Below are 18,573 nucleotides of genomic sequence, written 5' to 3'. Positions count from 1 at the left end.
ACTCTCCATTCATTCTTTTCGTAGTGCCCGGCCCTGGCCTAGGTATTTGGGACACAGTAAAGCAGTGAAGCTGTCAAACGAAAGTCCTGCCCTTATGAAGATTGTTTTTTTCCAGTGAGGAGAGACAATAAACCAAACAAAGACTATAAGAATTTCATATTGTGATCGACATGTGCCGTGAAGAGAAGAAGGCAGGATGATGTGATAGAATGAGGATGGGGCCGGTCACTGGGCATCAGGGAAGCCTCCCCTCGGCCTGCTTCTCTCTACCTTTCATGTGTATTTGTACATTCACTGTCCTCTGTTGGTTTCCTTGTCTTCTCTCCCTAAGAGTCTTTAGGCTTCTTGGCCAAATGGGTGCTTCCCCTTGGGAAGCTTCCCATCACTGAATCCACTGGTAGAAAGGAAGCACTTGAACTGACTTGGAAACTCAAGCCCTGAACAGTTAAGTGATTCACCCAAAGTTGTAACACTAGAATTGTATAGAACGAGACTCGAACCTGATCTTTCTGACTCCAGGTACAGTGCTCTTCCTGCATATTACAACCTCCTTTCAGTGAGCCCCACAGCCCCCCATGATCTGCCCCACTGCCCACCCTCTGCGCCCCGTCTCTGACTTCATATCCTGCTCTCTCCTCACTGTTCCAGCCCACCGGCCTCCCTGCTGTAACTTGAGCGGCCGTGCACACTCCCACCTCAGGATCTTGCTCTACCTGTTCTCTCTGCTTGCAGTGTCCTTTCCCCAGTGTTCTTTTCCCACGTATCTCCTGCCCACCCCCTTGCCTCTTTCATGTCCTCACACAAATATCAGCTTCTCAATTAGGGCTACCCCGTGCTCCCTATTGAAATCTCCCACCTGCTCTCTCTTAACCAGTCTCACGACCCCCGCCCCCTCCCCCAGCACATATCATCTTCTGCCGTATTAGGTAGCTGACTTTTTACAGTTGTGTTTATTGTTCAAACAAAGAAACGAAAACCCATAGACACAGGCAACAGTGTATTGGTTACCAGAGGGGAAGAGGGAAGAGGGGTGAGCAAAGAGGGAAGAGGGGGTCAAATATATGGTGATAGAAGGAGAACTGACTCTGGGTGGTGAACACACAATGGGATTTATAGATGGTGTATTACAGAATTGTACACCTGAAACCGATAACATTACTAACCATTGTCACCCCAATAAATTAAAAAATAAATAAATAAATGAATAAAATTATGTTTATTGTGGATTCTCTCTCCCCGCCAAAAGGTAAGCTCTAGAAAGGGAAGATCTTGTTCTATTTTGTTTACCACTGCATCTTCATGTCCTAGAACAGTGCCTATAACAGAAGAGTCATCTAATAACGATTTGTTGAACATACTTTGAAGAAAATTTACATTCAATCAGATATTACTCATATATCATTGAAGAGCAATAGCAATATCAAAATTTAATGCAGATAGCAAACCAAGGTCACCCCGAATGACCACTGGATCCTTTGATGCTGCTCTCCCTATGTCAACTATAGCTTGAATGGATAACGGGAAGCCTGGCCCGTTCTTTAGTGTAAAACTCGGCCTCATTTATATTTGCTGGGTAGTTCTCAAATTGGCCATCAGGATAAGGGTCTTCTGTCTGGCCAGCTTCTATCTGCTCTACTCCTAGCACTTTGCTAGGCGCAATGAGAAGATGTGTTCGGAACTGTTTGGTGAATGGTCTCACACACAATCTGCAATTGGGCATTTATTGGGTTCTCTTCTGATATCTCCCAGAGTCTTTCCTCTAATAAATAGCAGTACATGATTCTCCAATTGGCTCATGAATTTGATCTGAGCTACTTCCCATAAGACATGGGGAACTAATGGGAGTGATGAGCTCTTTTTTAAATGGCCCTCTCTCCGCCTATTAATTTTGCTTTTGTATTTCCCCATGGAAGTCCCGCATCAAACAGCAAAGCAGCTACCAAGACAGGTTCTCTCCAACTTGGCAAGCAAAACCATCTTCCACAGCCAAATTGTATTTAAATAGATAGATCCTGACTTCTTAGCTCTTTGCTCATAATACTTCATTTGTTTTGCAGGATAGTTTTAGAGGTCATCCAAATTTTATTTAACTGCTGCTGCAGCATAAACATTACTTCAAAATGAGATTTTGAAACATTAAGCATTTTCAAATATGAGCTTTTGGTGGATCGGCTCTGTAATCTTCATTTAGTTTTCAGAGTTTGTCCTAGAACAAAGGGCTTTGAGGACATGGTAATTGAACTCAAATTAGGTAGAATGAAGTCTCATTGCTGTGGAAGTTTTGAATCTGAAGCTCTGCCTGCTCACTCTTCACCACCCAGCCTGGTTCTACCCCCTCACCTGCCATTTCCACACAGCTATCATGGCAGCCTAGTTCACCATCTCACATAATTCCCTAGAAGTCTAGTTCCCTCGCACAAGACACAGAAGACCCCATAGGTATACAGCTAACTCTCGTTCCCTCAGATACATAGCTATAGAAAATGCCCCTCAGATGCATACCTGTGCTACAGTCTGATACTCCCCCACACCTACACATTCATGCCACACACATTACAATCCAGCCCAATTTCCCCTACGGACACTCAAACAAATACAGACGCTCCCTAGTGCTCGCATCTTTCCTCTCTCCCTTAGAAGAGTCTTATCTGTGTATGTTGGAAGGTGTAATCCTTTCTTCAGATCAACAGGGTAGGAAATGATGAACATAAGAGAAATGAGTGGCGCATCATAAAGAAATACTAAAAAAAGAGAGAATTGTGTATTTACTAGTTTTATGTCTACAGTATAGTTATTACCATTAAAATGCTCAGAATCTGAACAGTTTCTGAAAGTAAGCATTCATTTTCTTTACTAAATACATCTATTAGGTAGTGGTATTTGGTTTTTTTAAAAGGAGTGGAATTTCTCTGAGCTAGTTATCAAAACTTCCTTCAATAGCAACTGGCTCTAAGCCATAGACCACACTTACATAGGAATAGGAAATCACAGTAAGACTGAATTATTCTCAGAGCTACACAGAGAGAGAATTCTGAGGTTCTGTGGAGAGTCTCCCTTGAGTATTCAGTATAATACTGATTGACACTTCTGTGTCAACTTACCTGAGGCCAGGGAAAGAACTATCCAATAGCATCACAGATCACAGTGCCTGAAGCTCACACAGGGCAGGCAATAGTGCCTATTCCCAACATCCACATGGGAAATACTCAAGATTGACAGGTCACTGAGTAGAGTATGAGGTCAGACAATAAAGTTCGCAAACTCATACTAGGAAAAAGTGCTACATACCTCATTGCTGAATATCACTACGGTCACCTTTGAAGTACTCCCCTTGGGAAGCTACGCACCAATGCCAGCACATAGTCCACCCTTCAAAGCGATTTTGGAACTCTTTTTCTGGAATGGCCATCAGAGCTGTCTTCATACTACCCTTGACATCCTGAATGTCATCAAAGTGTCTTCCTTTCAATATTTTCTTTATCTTTGGGTAAAGAAAGAAGTCACTGGGGGGCCAGATCAGGTGAGTAGGGAGGGTGTTCCAATACAGTTATTTGTTTACTGGCTACAAACTCCCTCACAGACAGTGCCGTGTGAGCTGGTGCATTGTCGTGATGCAAGAGCCATGAATTGTTGGCGAAAAGTTCAGGTCGTTTCACTTTTTCATGCAGCCTTTTCAGCAACTTCTAAATAGTAAACTTGGTTCACTGTTTGTCTAATTGGTACAAATTCATAATGAATAATCCCTCTGATATCAAAAAAGGTTAACAACATCGGTGCAACAAATTCATGAGCTTAATTGTGAGACCTCATACTCAGACCGGTCTTGCCTGAGTAATGGAGAATAATTAGCCATAGAGAAAACATTGGCTTTGTCCTGCTTAACAAATCTTAAAAAGCAGGACCTGGTAAGATCGAACTATTGCCAAGCAACTTAATTGCATCTGAGAACAGGCTCAAAAATATTTATGGGAACACAAAAATATCTAACACACAACAAAGTACATAAAGTCCTTTCCATGTGTTAAGAAGGAAAGAAAAGGAAGGAAAAGAAAAAAGGGAAAAGAAGATGATTAAAGTGGGTGACTTGTAAGGTTCCTTCTAGAAAGTTCAGAACTCTGTGTCCTGAGTGTATTATTGAGAGTAACTTTAGAGATCCTTAGAAGAAATTAAAGGATGAAGGAAGATGGAGGCTCTTCTGTTTGCAGTCTCTTAGGATGCTAGTTTCCATCACACCTCTAGGTGGGGGGATGGACAGAGAGTAGTGAAGCATTCATTAACATGACAGATTCTCACATTTTAGTAATGAAGAATAGTGTCAACATTACTTACATATGTAAGCTGCCACATTTCTGACGAATACATGAATTTATTGTGTTCTTTAAAAGTCATCTCTAGAATGCTTTGGCAAATATATATGTGTGTGTGTGTATACATATATATGTATATATATATATACATATATATAGACACATATATACACATGTTTTGGTGCCTGTGTTTATATATTCGTGAGAAAGAAGCAGACAAGGAATGGGAGTGGGGGAGATAGTACTGATTGTTTAAAAAGTGGTAATAAAATTTAGAATCTCTATTATTTTTTTCCAGCTTTATTGAGCTATAATTGACATGTAGTATTGCGTAAGTTTAAGTTGGACGATGTGATCATTTGATAACACATATTATTATAAAGGGATTACTACAGTAATTAACACTCCCATCACCTCACGTAATTACCATTTTTTGTTGTGGTGAGAACATTTAAGCTCTACTCTCTTAACCCACTTTTCAATGTATAATCCAGTATAGTTAACTATAGTCACCATGCTGTAGATTGGATCCCCAGAATTTATTCATCTTATAACTGGAAGTCTGTGCCCTTTGACCAATATGTTTTCATTTCCTTCACCCCATAGCCCCTGGTAACCACTATTCTACTTTGTTTCTCTGAGTTCCATGTTTTCAGATTCCACATATAAGTGAGATCATATGGTATTTGTCTTTTTCTGTCTGACTTATTTCACTTAGTGTTATACCCTCCAGGTCCATCCATGCATGTTATTGCAAATGCCAGGATTTCCTTCTTTCTCATGACTGAATAATATTCCCTTGTATACACATATGCATTTCACATCTTTATCCACTCATCTGTACACACACTTAGGTTGAGGTGTATAGAGCACTGGGGGTGCCCATGGGCCAGCCAGGGAGATACAAGGACAAAGTGTTCCCAGTGGCTTGTGGGCAGGCTTGTTGATGGCACCGTCGTGCAGTTAGTAGGATCCTTGTCCCTTTAATGTCGTCTGAGAGTTTTGTCTGCCACTCACCCAGATGCTTCCAGAACCCAGTCTTGGTCACACTTCAGTACACTGGGTGGGGCGAGAGAGAAATGGGCCTCTTTGGCGGCATCCCACACGACTGGCGAAGCCAGGTACCCTCTCACACTCTCACTTTCCCCCATGGGAGAAATCACAACCGAACACATCTCTCTTTGCATGGAGTTGTGCCCCCTGGGGGGAGGGCTGATGCCGTAAAGTCAAACTCGTCCTCTCACCCTCTCCGATGCATCCAAACTCGTTATGTTTGGGGGTTTGGGGTTTTGTTTTTTGCTCCAACAATGCGCTGCAACTTTTCCTCTGGGAACCTGGACTCCCCCAAAGGCTTTCTCATCCGTGTGTGACTGTCTAAGACTGTTCTCCAGGGGCCCCAGACCACAGCCGAGAAGGCCTAGAGACTGAGGCTTATACACCTATTGCCTGACACATGGGTGGGCGAGACTCCTCCCGGGCCCCTCGGAGCACAGGCCCCACAAGGGCACTTTTATCGCTGGATAGATCCCAAGTTGTTGTTGATGGGAGGTGTGGATGAGGGATATCTTACTCAGCCATGCTGCTGGTTACTCTAAAATCCCCATTCTGCAATGGGAAGTATAGCTTAAGTCCTTTTGGAGAAAGACTAGGCAGTACAAATGTCCCAAGTCACTGCTCGAGGGTTTCCCTCAGGGTTTGAGTGCATTCTAAAGAGAAAGCAAATACCCAGAGGGACCTGCTTTATCTGGGGGTGTTTCTTATTTCTCCATGAAAATCACTCTAATCCTCCACTCTCTGAGCCAAGAATCCCAGGGTAGTGGGAGAAAAAAGATGAGTCTAGAGAAGTATTGATTTGGATGCATGAATAAGTGTCTTGTTCTGCCTTCTGCTTTCACTGGTCAGTGAGAAGTAGCTGGATACTCTGCTTCTTCTGCCATTTTAATTGCATGTGTGTGTCTTCTTCCCGTCGCATACTGCTTCCAGGTTTTTAACCTGATTGCTGAACTCAAAGCCTTCTAATAACTTTGGATGATTCCAAAAAAGTAAAAATAACGTGGAATAGGAAGGGTTGGAATTACTGGGGAAAACTTTATTTCGTCTGACAACTTCAGGGATCATGCAGAGTGCTGAGAAAAACTGAAAGGGAAAGGCAAATAAATATGTAAGTATATGAGTATCCAATGTCTTCTTCCAAGAAAGGTGGAAGGCAACATACATAGAAGTATGAATTTTCTGGAAGGAAAGATCTTAACATTGGATAAAGCACATAAAGCAAGGGGTGGAAGGAAGGGGGTATGTTATTTATATTAAAAATATCTGAAGAGAGCTATCATGAAACTCAGATCTAAACTTCTTAAGACCTACACTAGATAAGGAAACATGCATCATGTAGTTATCCTCGTTTTAGTCTGAGCAAGTGTGTGAGTTCATTAGGTAAATAAGCATTTTTCTTTCCAGAAGCTCTAGGAGGAATTTGCCTAGCGGGGGCTCTAAGAAGAGTGTTAGCGGTGATATCCTTGACGGTATTCCCCTGTGCAGCGACATACATGATGCTTAGGAAATCCAAGGCCTAAGACAATTTGTGGTTCTACAATGGTGACTTTTTAGGTGCCACAGGGATGTGACCTAGGCAAGGTATGGTTCAATATGCAAGCAAAAATGTGCCTTTCTCAATTATGTGCTTCTAAGGGTGTATATCTTTTTTTTTTTTCAGTATAGCAGTCAACCAACAACTAACTAGCCATTTCACCCATCAATAATTATACTAAACAGGAATGAGATTAAGAAATCACCAACTGCTGTAATGAATATACAGCCAAATGTATAATGGCCTGATGAAAATACAGATTTAGTTCTTGCTCATTTAAAAATGCAAGATGGATGCTTCTGGTTAGGGAGGTTTGTTCTCCAACAATCATTCAGTAGCTCTGGCTGACAAAGACTTTGCATTGTGATACTTGACCTCCTTTGTCTCCATGGTAATCCCCATCCAAATCAGCCGGAAGCGGGAAAGAGTGCGCGTTATCTGAGAGATTCTAATGCCTTGGGGATTAATATGGCACACATCATTTCCTGTCACATTTTGTTGGCTAGATCTCATTCATATAATCACACTTGATGCAAGCGAGTCTGGGAAATGCTGCCTATCACCATGCAAATTGCTAGCAATCTCTGCCATGTTTACGATTCTGGTTAAAATATTCCTTTGTATCCTTCTCACATATAGCACACACTTGAGACCGCTTTAAGTGAGAAGCCCCCAAATCTCATGCAGTCACTAAATCTAGCTTAATCACGTCTTGATATGGTTCGTTATGTTCTGATTACCCGTGACCTAAAAAGACAAGCTGAATTATCAGTCTCTCCACCTCACTGTACCCGATATAGAACGGTGGCGTTGGAAAGGGTGGACATAGCCAATTCAGAACGGGATATTGTGAGATTTCCCTGCCATGGCAATGAAGAAACTTCTATGATAAACCCCTAATTCTGGTTTCATGGAGGAATTCCTTTTTTCTATTACTCTCAGTGGCACCTGGCTACCCATTCTGGGATGTTCTTTATTGTTCATTATTCTTCACTGCCACATCTAAAATGGGTGAGAAAGAAATAAACAGCCCTGACAGCTGACAGCTGGTAGCAGGCCTAGCAACTAAATTTAGGCCATGGTGTTTACTGCTAAATAGCTGGGCCATGGTGTTCTCTGCTGAAATAAACAATTCCATACAATATCAACAACATTTGAAAAGAGATTACTCCATGACCTTGATGAAATAAAAGAAAGAACAAGGCTATGTAGTAATCACAACTAAACACAGCCAAAAAGCAAGAACACTACGTAACCACACAAAAAAATAAATAAAGGCTTCCCATTCCTGGTAATAGAACTACTTTACCAATGACAAGGCTGGCCTCATACCATTCCTTCTACCTCCTAGATAAAACTTACCATACTAAATTACAGAATTGTCCCTGTTTCCTGATAGCTTTAATCCAGAACAGATCCCCATTTGTTTCAATCCTCCCAAAAATGATGCCACACAAGGCCAAACATTACCTACCATCTGCTAAGGGCTGAATTGTGTACCCACCAAGAAAACAACAAAAATCACATTGCCGTCCTAACCCCAGTGCCTCAGACTGCAAATATATTTGCAGATCCGATATTTAAAGAGCTGAGTAAGTGAAAATGAGAGCTTCCGAGTGGGCCCCAATCTAATCGATCTGATGGGTATCCCTACGCTTATGAAAAGTGGAGCTTAGAACTTTGAGACATCAGAGGTGGGCGCTGCACAGAGAAAAGACCATGTGAGGCCACAGGGATAAGATGGCCACCCAGAAGTCAAGGAGAGAGGCCTCAGAAGATACCAAACCTGCCGATACCTCAATCTCAGAACTGAGAAATACATTTTTTCAGCCCCCCAGTCTGTGGGACTTGTGATGGTAGCTCTAGCAAACGGATACACCATCCTAACTCACTCTTACAGAGGCGTCTTATGATTCCTCCTGGTGCAGCGATCCTTCCTTGCTGCAGTGCGTTAAAGCACCTCATTTTGACTACAGGAATTTTCCTGGTGATTTTTGGTACTGAGCTTTATCGTGAATGTGGAGGGGACATTCTCTCTTTGGGAAATGTACAGATTTTACAACATGCTTCTTGCTGGTGCCAGTTTGGGGCCCAAGAATGTTCATTAAAATTGTAATACTCAATATGTACCGATCACAAAAGATGAATATGAGTCACGTGTGACTTCTGCAATGACAAGTGGTGCTCAAAAGTGGTTACTGTCAGCAAAATTTTAAACACAGTTTTTTCCTTTTTGAAAATGTGTATACATGTTTTTGGCACCCTCTGTATATTCCATTTGAAGTTATTCCTGGAAAAAAAACACAGTAGGTTTCTATTTATTTGCTCTCAGGCAGTTCAGTGTGCCAGTAATTATACGCAAATTTCTTTCTCAGACATTGTTAAATCCCCCCTGTTTCCTGGCTTTCTTACCTGATTCCTCTCCCTCTTAACACTGGAGACCATGTGAGTTTACAGATTTGTAGGAAGGTTATACCCTTTCAACTTAGCCTCTTTGTTCAACTGCAAAATTTTTGTGGGTATTTTTTGGTCAAAGCCTTTCTCAGTCATATTTCATACTTTTGGGTTTCCAGAAGCAGCCAGCCTTTCTAATGCCATCGAAACTCCAAACTTCTGTATTCTATTATTATTTTTCATTTCTGCTTGCAAGCCTCAGTATTCTTTCTCGATCTCATATTTTTTTCTTGTAATGCTTAGCTAAACATACCGAGTTATTATCACCTTACTAAACGCAAGAAACAACCAGCACCATGTACTGACACTTGCCTTTTCAAAATGTTTTCTCCAACAGCTACCTCGTTCAGCAGATACGTACATGGTCTGCCTCCCACGATGTCAAAGGCAGTAGTTTCATGAAATGTTTCATTATGGCATCAAACAGCTCTCCGATGTTTTAGCTTCTCAGATATATTTCCTTACAACTTGTTGCCTGCTGTCCACCCATCAAACCAGTGCCACATAGTTTAGGATTTTGTGATGGTCGAATTCTATTCCCAGGTACTAAATTCTACATTAGGATAACCGTAGTTCTTGTACAGTATGTAAAAGTTTGTAAGAAATAACAGTTTAACACAAACCACAGCTGGTCCTTCCTGCAATTGTGTGCTCGCCTTCTTTTAGCCATGAATATAACTCTAGAATCTCAGTATGTTCAAAAGTGATTTCAGCAACTCTTACCCTGATCTGTTCTTTCTTTTAACCCTTTTGCCACAACGGGTGGGTATATCCATATGAATATTTCCATCCACTGACTGCAGACGGAAACTCCCAGAAAGGTAGTTTAGGAAAGCAGATGTACATTTTTCTATATTTTTGTGTTTTTCAAGAATGAATAACAATAGGACATTTTTATACATAAAAATCATGTTATTTATAGACAAAGCAGCTCAAATTGGTATGAAATGAATAAAATTGTCAAAATATCAACTTTTTGGTTTTTTGTGGATTCCTGACACATTTTGAAAAAAAGACTTGAAATCAGTTAATGCAGCGAAAGAGTTAAGTGCTGCTCGTCTCAGTAAATGGCCCTACTGTTTACCAAGTCCCCTAGCCCCAAACTCTCTCTCATACTTCTAAACCATTCACAAAGCCCTATATACCTCAGCTCTGCCCCTCTTCTTCAGCTGTGCTCTCCTTTCTAGAGTTCACGTTCTCCTGATCTCTAACCTGAATAATGCACTAGACTTCTAAAATGATCTCACTTCTTTCCTCCTCCCCCTCTTCCAATTCATTCCACACATAGAGCTTGAGCACTATCCTTAAGGTGTTACTTTTCTCTTCAAAACTTTTCAGTGGCTTCCAATCATCCTGACAGTACAACCCAAACTCCCTACAAGGCCCTTAGTCATTTGGCCCTGCCCACAACTCTGTCTCCTCCTGATCGTCTCATGCCCGTCCCTCTAGCCACAATGGCCTCTCGATTCCTTGAAATGCAGGCCGCACTCACTTTCACCTGTGAACCTTTGCACATGCTGACTTTTCCTCCCAGAATATGCTTTACCATAACTCCTTTCTTTTCCTTGACTAACAGTCATTTTGGGGGCCTTGATTTAAGTAACTCTTTTTCTCTTAACCTGTTGCCCCCCTAGAAAATTCTGAGTTAGATGTCCCTCTGATGTGCTCCCCTATTATTTGAATTCTACCACCTTAACACATATTAATCCAAAAATGTTTATAGAACTATAATGATGATGCTTGCTATATTAATCAGAATAATAGCTAACTTTTATTGAATATTTACACTGTACTATATACTGAGAACGTAGCAGTGAGAAAAATAGATACGGTATTTGCTCTTGTAGAGATGAAGGGTAATAAAAACAAGTGAATACACAAATGTGTTGAAAATATATATTGGGTTGAATCACATGAATTTGCTGATATTTGACCGATTTTGACCTATACAATGGCAAGTTCACATAATTGACCTGCTGTTTTCAAAGTCTGCCAAGTAATAAAAGAACACGTGAAAAGGGAAAACGTAAGATAGGTAGAATGACTCCTTCAGAGGGGGTAATGGAGGAAAAACTCTTGAGGAAGTAATGTTGGAACACAGGACAATGATGTGGACCCATCCATGTTAAAATTGGGGATACATTTGCTATATATAGGAGATGCTCGTTGCACTGTTTTAATTGTTTTCTTCACAAAATGGTCAGCATCGTAATGCCAGTTTTACTTCTGTGGGAAAGGAGATAGGCAATTAAAAGTTTGCTTCATGAATAAAAGAATGTGTGAACGAATGAATAAATCAGGATTCCTAGCTACGTTCAATATTGTCACCCATCCTTCTTTTCTTTTTCTCAAGCTATATCATCTAGTGGTTCAGAGATTCTTGTTTTTTCTTGTCATCAAACCATTCATTCCAACCTTCCTTCTTTTTCTCATTGAAATTTCTTCTGTGTGGCAAGCTCTGATTCACACTCATACGAATTCATACTCATCCTTCAATACTCATATGAGGTGTCACTTCCTCCAGAAAGAGTACCTAACTATTTCCCTTTCACCAAGCCCATCCTGTTCTCTGTTCTCTCCAGGACCTTGAACTTCCCATTATCATGGCACTTACCACGTGTTTTGAAATGATTCTTCATATGAATCGCTCTTCTCTACTGATTGTAAAATACTCTGGAGCAGTGCCTGAGTTTTATTTTTCATTGTCTCTCCAGCAGTAAAGATTGTTGGACTGAGAATACCGCATGAACAATATATTTGTCAATCTATCTATTGAGAGATAGTTTCACTAAAAACTAGGAAGTTAAATTTTTGGACATCAAAATGGACTCAGATATTTTAGTTTTTGAAGTTATAAAAAATTACACTAAATTCAAAAGTCATAGCATTTCATATGTTTTATTTCACGTCTCTACCTTATCCCTAGAAAAATATATACATTATGAGCATAATCATGAAAACCTCGAATGAACAATTAGGAAGTGTTAATAACTTAGAAATGAAAACTTTATAATCTTGAACACAGAAAGAACATTTTATCTACTTACAGAATTTAACAGTATTTGAACGTACACTTTATCCTACTGGAAGTTTGGAAAAAAGTGATTTGGTTCATGAGTAGATAGTTTATAATGATAGAAAGTCACATCTGAGGAAGTCCTCTGATTCCAGATCTGTGTCATGTGCAAAATACATTTTTTTGCTATTATGTGTGTGTGTGTGTGTGTGTGTGTGTGTGTGTGTGTGTATATATATATATATACACACATATATATATATATATAAATGGCAGAAAATATATATATTTTTATGGCATAAAAAATGTATCTATGTATCTATCATCTATCCATTATCTGTCTATCACCTATCTGTCTGTCTATCATCTATCTATTTATCTATCTATCTATCTATCTATCTATCAATCAACTATCTATCTATCTATCTATCTATCTATCTATCTATCTATCTATCATCTATCTACCTATCATCTATCTTTGCACAATATCCTGAATGCGGCGCTCCAGCAGTGCTATCTCCACACCTCGGCTGAGGCCTGCAAAGTTGGCGTTGACAGTTGAATGCGGCAGGTGGAAGGCGGCAGAGGGTAGCAGGAAAGAAACAGCCTGATTGTGTCTGCTTATGATGAGTGGTAGGATAGCTCTGGGGAGGGATTTTATAGAGGAGCCAAGACCAGTCAGCATTTTTAGAGGAGAAAGTATGATACTGTGGTGATAGTGAAGCTGTTTGTGTGCCCAGCCAAACAGATGAGAACCCAAGGCACAGCTGGAATACGTACCCATGCAGGTCATGGCCTATTAGGTAGCAGCCAGGCCCCAAGAAGGTGTATAGAAGCTGCTTTACCCTAATGACCAGTCATGCTGCATCTCGTGGCAGAGAGAAGCTCTGAAGGCCCCAGCATGGTTTCTGGTCTTCCTCTTCTGTTTTCTAAGATGACAGTACCCTGACCTAACCCCAGGTTAATGCCAGGTACTTTAGACTACAGCCACACAAAACTGGTTATTTACAGATGAGGTTAATCATTCTGCTCTGGAAGGGCTAGTAACGACGGACACTGCTGTCACATTTACCTGGTTTTTGGTGGCTTGCTCACGGATGTATCACCCATCAAGACTGACATGAATTTCATTCGGTCCTGTCAGGCAAATTAAACATTTTATTTGAATAATAAGTTCTGAGATCTGATAATGTACAGAATGGTGGCTCTAATTAATTATACTGTGTTCTCTATTTGAAATTTGCTGAGAGTAGATCTTAGGCATTCTCACTACACGCACACACAAAAGGTAACTGTGAGGTGATAGATGTGGTAATGAACTTGATTGTGATGATCATTTTCCAATGTATGCATATATCAAATCATGACATTGTGTACTTTAAATACATACAATTTTATTTATTAATTATGTCTCAATAAAGCTGGGAAAAATTTTGTTTTTATTTTGTCTTGAAACTGGCTGTAATGACCCTCACTATTCTATACCTAAGTGCTTTTTTTTAGATGATGAAGGTGATAACCACTATTATTTCTGAGGTCTTACTAAGTGCCAGGCACTCTGTAAGAATTGTATGTGTATGGTATTATTTAATCATACAGGAAGGCTATCATGTTGGTCAAGGATACAAGATCTAGAGTCAAACTGTTTAGATCAGCATCCTAGATCCATCACTTAGAAAATGGGTGGACCCTGGGCCTCAGTTTCCAAGCACTGTAGATGGCGCTGGGATTACCAAGATGCGTAAGACCTAATTGACCTCACGGAACTCACAGACTGGTGGAAATGTTCAGTGTAGTGCAGGGGTCGGCACACTACGTGTACATTCACCAAATCCAGCCCAGTGCTTGCTTTTGTAAATAAAGCTTTATTGACACACAGTCATGCCCATTAGTTTGCGCATTGTCTGTGCTTGTTTTCATGCTACAAGGCAGAGCTGAGTAGTTGTCCTGGACGACTACATGGCCTGCAAGGCCTAAGATATTTACTGTCCGTCCCTTTACAGGAAAAGTTTGCCAGCCCCTGCCTTACTGCAGCGATTTCAGGTCATCATTGCTGGTGAAAAACACAGACTTCGGGGTGAGACAGATCTAAGTTCAAACACCAGCTCAGACACTTACTCAACTGTGTGACCTTGAACACATTGCTCCCTAGACTTGAGTTTCCTCAGGTGCAAAAGGAAGATAATATAATAAGACCTACTTCACTGAGTAGTGTGAGGCTGTGAGGATGAAATGAGGTAGTCCGTGTGAAGAGTTCAGCACAACGTCTGGCACATAGTAAGTGCTCATTTATTTTATCTGCTGCTGTTGTTGTGAGCTCCTTATTGGAGAAAAAACAAACAAACATGAATGTGGAGTAATAGAGGATAAAGACAGAAAACAAGGGGTGGTGGAATCCTGGGCATGGGGCAGATAACAGAAGCAACTGCCAGGCTACAGAGTTTCCATTTAAACACATGGGTAACTGGGAGGCATTGAAAGCAGATACATGGTGGGGTGGGAGAGAATAGCATGATGAAAAATGCTACTTGAGGAAGATATTACGTGCCTCTTTCTTTCTCCTCCTTTGTTTCCCCTACAACACAACAGTTCTCAGTTATCATCAGCACAACAGACGGTATGGAATACTATTGATTATGCATAGTTTACATTACCTATCTCCTACTGCTAGAATATCAGTTCTACACAGTCAAAAATCTCTGTTTTGATTCTTTTTTTTTTAAATTAAATTTATTGGGGTGACACTTGATAGTAAAGTTACATAGATTTCAGGTGTACAATTCTGTATTACATCATCTATAAATCCCATTGTGTGTTCACCACCCAGAGTCAGTTCTCCTTCCATCACCATATATTTGATCCCCCTTACCCTCATATCCCACCCCCACCCTCTGTTTTGATTCTTAAAGGACCCCCTAGTACCTAGGACAGTGCTTCACACATACAAGGCACTCAATAACTATTGAATGCCTTTGACCAGCTGCGTATAGGATGGGTAAGATGTAGGACCACCACTTAGGAGATCAGTGCGCTCACCAATAAGTGTGAGGGCATGAGTGTTAGTGTAGGGGAATGGAAATGATCACAGACAGACAAGGACCACAGTGTTGTTTTGTTTGATTTCAAAACATGTTTCAGGAAACAGTAATTAACATGTAAGAAGAATCAAGGAAAAGTTTGTTGAAGTAAAGTGTTTTTCTTTCTGAAAAATTAAACATAGAACATTTCATAGCTGACTGGATCCTCAGAGCAGTTACAGGTGTAATTTGGCAATGGGGAAATGCATATGTGAGGGGAAACAAAATGGCGGCCAGCGGTTCCTACTGTTGTTGACAAAATGAACCACTCAGTGTATTGTCTCGCTAACGTGTAGTGATGAACTAGCTCTAGCCTCTTACCTCTGTTTGCATTGCTGTGATTTATGTTACAATCTGGCCAGTTTTACTGTTGCAATGTAATTGTGTGTTTATGTTGCAGTCTTATGCCTTGTTGGTTTTGACATGACTTTCCTTCTCTTTTCTCCAAAGACTTCAACATTCATAAATATACATTAAATTGCCCATGTATCAAGCTGCTAAAGATGGCATTTAATTGCGTACAACTTGCTGATTCAAATGTTCTTTTTGAAAGACTTTCTCCTTTAGGATCCTAGGGTAAGTGAAAGTACTGTCTAGAACGGTCTATTTCTGCATCAGTAATTGCCTCGTGCCTTCCATGGCCACAGTTTTCAGTGGCAGATGAAGAAGGCTGGATGCTCCTTGTTACAGACGTGAGGCAGACTCCCCCTTTAGCTCATATTTACTGATTCCCTTTTATCTTCTTATTCCCCCGGAGAACAGTTCCATACAATTCAGCCCACCATAGTTTCCTTAATGAATGCCCTCTTGTCATTTTGAAAATGCCATTGTCATTTTGAAGCATCTCTGTTTTCTGCCTTGTACAGGACAAGGGACAAAAGTAATTATGTTGTCAAATGGAATACATTGTTTCTAAAACTTAAATTGAGAACCAAGGGAAAATCAGGAAAGAAGAAGGCAAAGAAACAGAATAGTTAGAAATCCTACAATAAGAAGGAAAAAGTGCAAGACACTTTATTGGGGAATAAAAAGGAAGGTATTTCTTGTTCAGGATTTTCAGACAGATTTTTCACTAGTAGCACCGTGCACCTACTAAACATGCATTTACCTTGATTTGGTTGAGGAAGGTCTCTTCCCCAATCTGGTGCCTTCCAGGCTTTCCAACCTGCTGTTGCTTTAGAGGAGTGATATGGAAGGGTGTTTAAGCATTTAGGCTCTGGAATCAGACAGTCCTGGATGAAATCCCAGATCTGCTTCTTGTCATGTGACCCTGAAAAAGGAATACACCTTTCTAAGACTCAGTTTTTATATCTGTACATTATATCTGTATCACGCAAACTTCTCAAAGTTGCTGTGAAGAATAGAATAGGTAATCCAGGCACATGACTTTGTAACTCATAAATCTAAACATTGTAGTTATCGTTATTATGACACAAATGTTCTGCTTCTGCCAAAACCAGGAAGCTATTTTTTCCCCTCCACGTATCAGTGGGTTTTACGGAGGGCCCCTATCTCTGGCCACATGGTTTCCTGTACTTGGTGGCCTTCTCATCATCTTTACCATTTACCTTTAGATCCAGTTACACTCTATCACTTCCTTGATCCTCTTAGCGAGCGACCTCTTATTAACCCAGGGTCACACATGCCTCTTGGAACAGCCATGGGTGTCCAGTAATTCCCCTCGAGATATCTGTAACTTTAATATTGACCCAAATTTATACTTTTCCAGTGTTGTAACATTTGTAGAGGAGTCTTTTAAGGAAGCTAGTGATGTGAATGGAGTGTATTCAGGTCAGTGCATTATAAGCAATATCATCTGTCAGGTTCCTAGATCTATCACTAATGAACAGTTGAGGAAATAATTCACCAGAGCGTAAAATAAGGACTTCAGGCCCTTCTGGAGGTTTAATAAGGTTTCAGGGCCTTTCCCATGGATTTACAAGTATGTATGCAGATATTTTCTCATTTTATTTGTTTTTCTTTTCAAGAAGACACTGTAGTGTTATCACTCAGAAAATACATTTTAGCCTGAGTACCAGTTTCAATTTCATTTCACAGTTGCCAGAGTATAAATGGGGATGTTTTGGACTCCAGAGAACATATAACCCAACTCAAAATTTGTTAAGTGAGGAAGGGAATTTGAAGACTCATGCAACTAAAAAATTCAGAGAAACTATGAGCTTTAGGTAGTCTGATTCGGTGAGCAAATAGCACCACCAGGACCTGGTTTATGTCAGCCTCCCACAAGGTTAACGTCACCTGAAAGTTAGTTATTTTCTTCCTGAGGTCGCAGATGGTTGCGAGCAGCTCCCTAGGGACGTGCTTCCTGGTTCAGGAGAGAGAATGAATGTATCTTACCATTGCCAGTCACAACGTTGTGTTCAAGTGTTTGCAAGGTACTGATTGGCTTAAGCCATGCAGAATTCACCTCCAGAGGCCGGGAGTAAGGTTAATCCTGTACAGATCACCTAGTAAAGAAAGTTCAGGTTACTATTACCATGAAGGAGAGGAAATGGATGCTGAGCAGCAAACCAACGGTGTCTGCTACACCCATCATTGAGTACTTTCAAGACAGTGTCTAAAAGAGCCTCTGAAGAATGGTTTGCATGAATACAGCAGGCTGAATACTCCTGGGTCTCAATCAATAGCAAATACATATGTATGGACTGTGACAAGCCGGGCCACTCCAACTGCTCGTTCCCCTGAAGCCACAATTGTGTCTTGAGTAGTGTTGCTTCAGGGTCGCTGTCTGCAACCCTGATCTCCACCCTGTGCACATGCAAACTGGCCATGCTGGACTGTGCTGGAGATACACAGTGTGTCTAGAGGTAGAGCCATGTGATTTCAGCATGTGTGTAAGAGGCGTAGATGTCAGATGTATTGCAGCAGCTTCTGATGTCACTGGTCATAATGCATGAGGTGGCACGGGCTCATGACTTCATATGCTCCCTGTCTGACACAGTCAGCCTGTAGACATATGAGGAGAACCTTGCTTTTAAGAAAAATAGATAATCTCCTTGTGATGATTGGTGAGTGACGATGGCACATGAAATGAATGTCATCCGAAGTTCTGTTGCTCGGGTTTCTGGTGGAATGAGGTAGCATTGGGAATCTAGCAGAGATTTGCTTTTA

At 40.8% G+C, this 18,573-nt stretch overlaps 1 long non-coding RNA gene across 1 annotated transcript; it reads right to left on the bottom strand.

Moving 5' to 3' along the window:
• Positions 1-4,587: 4,587 nt before the first annotated feature.
• Positions 4,588-13,503, bottom strand: LOC141569686 (uncharacterized). The gene is made up of 2 exons (XR_012493439.1): positions 13,437-13,503; positions 4,588-6,443 (listed from the first exon to the last, which is right to left on the bottom strand). It is a non-coding gene; the product is annotated as an uncharacterized LOC141569686 (long non-coding RNA).
• Positions 13,504-18,573: the final 5,070 nt, after the last annotated feature.

The sequence above is a fragment of the Rhinolophus sinicus genome, chromosome X (assembly GCF_036562045.2).
Source record: "Rhinolophus sinicus isolate RSC01 chromosome X, ASM3656204v1, whole genome shotgun sequence".
Classification (NCBI taxonomy): Eukaryota; Metazoa; Chordata; class Mammalia; order Chiroptera; family Rhinolophidae; genus Rhinolophus; species Rhinolophus sinicus.
This window is presented reverse-complemented; position numbering and strand designations above follow the sequence as displayed.